We start from the raw sequence: 4807 nt of genomic DNA, 5'->3' as shown, positions 1-4807 counted from the left end.
AGGGCTTTACGCCACTACGCCCGTCGCCCTGAGACATAAGTTGACAAGTCTCATGTGCCTGTAATTTCACTAGCACCCTTACTTACCCTTCAAACCCGGAAAACATTAATGCTGGCTAATTCCAGCTTCTGCTTCTGTTTGGCGGCAGAAATATATAAGGTGGCAGTACTTCCCTGGGCGAACTCTTTCACAAGGAGCTCTACTGCTACTGAATGGATAATTAAAAGATCCAAAACTCGAAAGTCAAGTTGAAACTGTTTTGTTTTATTTTTTTTTTTCAAATTGTGTTTTCTCAATTCCACGATTTGAGCTATGCGACAGTATTCGTTTCCATGTGTGAAATATTGTGGCTTGAGTTATTGTGTTGTTTCATTTACAAGTTGCCGCGGCATGTGTTTGTGCATGGTAGTAAGATAAAAATAATTGCCTAAGTACTTACAAATGTACTGTGCAAGCTTAACACGCATTTATTGTTTACTCTATGTATTAACTAGTTACAATTTTGTATTACAAAAGTAAACATTTAAATGAAATACATGTCAAATATGGAATTCAATTTATATACATATATTAAATATGTTTGAACAAATATAACGTTATGCTCGTGTGGATGAGGACCGCAGTAGCGCTCATATTACTGCTTGACGGCAAATATATAGGTAAGGTGGCAGTACTTCCCTGGACGAACTCTTTCACAAGGAGCGCTACTGCTACCTGATTAAAGTCGTGGTAGCCTAATGGTTTGACCTACCGCCTCTTAAGCAGAGGCCGTGGACTCGAATCCGGGGGAACCTCTCAGTTTCTCGGAGTTTGAATCGATTCACTACATTCTGCGGCGCGTATACGCGCAGATGACGCGCGTTTACGGCGCCGTAAAAGCGCGTTCGTGAATCGCGCGTCCTCGGCGCGTATTAAAAAAAAGTTGTCATGAATGTGAACAAAGCTTATCCATCTAATGTCTCTCATTTTTCTATATATTTATTATATCATGCCTGTGAAACCTCCTTTACCTTCTCAATTTTCATTAGTCTTATTGTTTTATTATTAATTACTAATTTTCGTTATATTAATCATTATGTCACATATTTTAGTAGTATACATGTACTCTTATAGTGTAGTTACAAACTTTAACGCATATGCAAAATGCCTTTATTTCATTGGCAAGTAAATACACTTGAAATCGTCACATTGTTTAGACTCTACCACTCATTTGCAAGGCAGTTTCCCCTGATAAGAAGGAAGAGAATTTATTTTGAGAATCGAGAAGAGTTATTGATAGCCTATGAACATCCATAATCGACATTAATCTCTGTTATTCAAATAAATAAATACGCGGCGTTGAAAAAATCTCTATGGTTAACTTTTTAAATCTTTCCCGAGGCTGGTAATACGTTATTGATATTTGTGAACGGGCTGGATAATAATATTTGTATTCTACTACCCAAATTAAGTTGGCCTTTTCACCCGCAAAATGTCAGTCCAAATCAAACAATGTCGGTACTTTAAAGCAGAAAGGGCGTAACAGTCAATACACCAAGTTTACGAGATGAGTGGAAGATAAAAACTTATAAGCGTTTTAATTCACATATTTTTAATTATCACACCTTAGCTAACGTAAAAAGCTACAATTACGCGATAATGTATCTATGTATAGTGGATCGAAAAAGCAGGACATTTTAATCCAACTATATCAATAAGTAATTGTTGATAATATAAGTTTTACGCCCTTTTTTTCCCAAAGTGTCGTACACGTATAGAGAGAACAACATTGTCATAGGTCTAAGTTTCCTGGTGGCGGTATAGTGTTGTCCGCAATGGATGGAGTAGGGTCGCACCACAATGAGCCTGCCGCGTAATTGTTAAACTGAACGGGGGTTGAGCGCCCTGTCAACTGTTCAACCATAGAGTAAGTAATCCGAAACATTCTGTCTTTTGTGACATTATCAATAATAATTTTCTTGGTATTCTTTTATTTTTAATAGCATATTGAACTTTAAAACTTGTTTTATGAAGGGTTTTTAGTGAAAATAATATATTTACTTCGTCCATTTGGACAGTGAAGCCCGATTTTAAAGTTTTAGGTAAAAATGTACGCTTGGTTGATCTTTGACGCAAACGATTACAGCATTCGCAGCTTATTCATTCCGCTTGTTGTTGTTTAACGAATAAAAAGCTGTTTGATTTCTACTTGTTTGACGTTTATTAACGTTATCACTACACTATTTGTAAGTTCATTGCAATACACAAATAAAAACTGTACTCGTGATCTATTGCTTTAGTGGAAATGAGTCAAAAAATTTAAAATTAATATTCCCATTTCAGTTTAAAATGATCTGTATTTAAGTGAACGTAATAAGCGCTCATTAATTATATACCACTTTACAGTAACAAACGAGTACTCATAATTTAAACAATAGCGCCTCAATCACAATAAACATGTTAGGATAAGCTTCATCGTAACCTTTCAAATCGTGAATGAAGGTAAGTGGTATGATACTGATCACTAACTGCTGCGCAACAATACACTTCATCCCTTATTAATTATTTTATTGTAAGCATAAAGGATGTCGTAATCGTCAGAATAATAATATCATCGCGCCGCATAAAGAACCCCTAGTAGCGATAACACAAGCGTAAAAATGACACGCCGTGCTACCAATATGTTTGTGTGTATAACATTAGATTTATTCGACTGGGTCACGCACACAGGCAGAGGGCTACCCCGAAACGGGGTGCCTTCGTGCCTTCGCTGTGGGGGCGACACTACTACAGCCGCAAGCAGAGCTGCCACCCGCCAGATGGTCACGCACACAAGCACGCCATGAAAGGGAAAGCTACACTGTGTAAACAAATCGCGGGAGCGAGTGCCGTCCCTCTCGGTTACAAAGCCGTGTGTGTCACATCATTGTGTGCTGTCGACGCGATCCGACGTAGATTGTTCTGTGAAATTGCCAGGTAATAGGCCGAGGGACTATAGCATTACACTTACTTATTGGTGGGTTTAGGCGCTCAACGGCATAATCGAATTGAATATAGGCGACGTATTGACGGCACCGACTTTCAACTTGACTTTCGAGTTTCAGCTGGTGTCTTTGTAACGTCGTCTATGTAACTAGATGAGAAATATATTATCATAGATACGTTATTTATGAGATAATGTAGTCATTTTTCAAGTAGCTCCATAACATCGAAGGCGTTAAATATTATGACTCAAGTTGAAATCAATAATGCTTTTTGATTATTTATTTACCTAATTTTATCTATGACAACTATCCTCCATCAATAAGTAGAGCAGTAAACAAATTGATTGAGTAATTCGTTTCGGCCACAAAAAGAACAAAGAAAATTGGCTGTGTTATGACAAGATGACGTCACCAACCGGGACATTTGACGCGCGGCGTGACAGTCGCGCGCGTGACGACGGAGATTACGATTGATCCGTCGAAGACGCCCGGCCGAGTCGACTCGACACCTATTCGTATATACGTTATTGCTATCTGAGCAACGCCACCCCTGAATTGAGTGTCGTACGTTTAGCTAGTGATGCTCCGTTGTACTAAGCCTGTCGATGAATTGTAATTGCAAAATTAAAGGCAAAAAAAAATTATATGTTTACTTTTTGATTTTAAACATTGCAAAATAGTTACACGCGACTTGCAATATAATTACATTTTCATTTATTTATTAATTAAACTTATAAGCAAGCCTGACATGTGAGTTCTTGTTAGGTTTCTATAAGAAACCAATTCACTGCCATTTTTATCCAATTAGTGTGTTTCATACAAGCAACGACAAAGATTTTAGATAAACCAAGTACTCAACAACAAAACAATCGTCTACTTCAATTCGAGTACCGCAACAGGCTGGCGAATTATGGCTATGGTATTGTTAATTCGCAGTCGCCCCTAAATTTATTACATGCCGACAAACAGAGACAGCACTATTTACAGCTATCGAGATAGAAAGAGATAAAAACATCGAAATCAGGGGGTGTTGTAAATAATTTCCACGCTCGGATTGACAAAGTCGTTAATGAATATTTTGATTAGAGTAAAAAGACCTTTGTATATTTTAAATTAGGATTTCAAATCATTTAAACATCCTGTTGCTAGGAACAATGTAGTTTTCTCGAAATATGTTGTATTATAATCAGAAACCTGAAGATTTAATATTACATTGTGATTTTTATCCCTTCAAAGGGCATTATTTTTATTAAAACACATTGGTAATTGTTTTGTCTTTATTTGCTTTATTTACTTGACTTAATTATTTGCAAATGTGGCAATTTACATTTCCTTCCGTCGATCACGTACAATTTGTGTTACTTTCGAGTCCAAAACATATAGTAAGGTTAATGAACTAATCATTAGAGTGCGGCATACTACTTTGTTATCACTAAATATTTAACATTCCGGAAATAACTTTGACAATTACGGATTATAATAGAATATTTTGCATTTATTTTGCAATTCACATGGATGAGTGGTACAGATTTATAACCTTAGGACTATTTTAGTAGGTACATGCATGTGATACCCCGTAAGGGTGCAGCAAATTACACTTAAAATTAAGATTAGAATTAAATTTATGATAAATTTTAGATTTGAACATTTTTGATAAGAATGGATTTTTATTACTGTTTATGAATATATTTATTTAGTCATTGTTATACATAATATTAATTATATTTAATTTATAATTCCCAATATGTCTAGATTTGTATTACGATATATTACTATATGTTACATTATATTATATTATATATTATATTATATTATATTATATTATATTATATTATATTATATTA

This window comes from Hyposmocoma kahamanoa, unplaced genomic scaffold (genome assembly GCF_003589595.1).
Source record: "Hyposmocoma kahamanoa isolate Upper Pololo Valley unplaced genomic scaffold, ASM358959v1 66, whole genome shotgun sequence".
In the NCBI taxonomy this organism is placed as follows: Eukaryota; Metazoa; Arthropoda; class Insecta; order Lepidoptera; family Cosmopterigidae; genus Hyposmocoma; species Hyposmocoma kahamanoa.
This window is presented reverse-complemented; position numbering follows the sequence as displayed.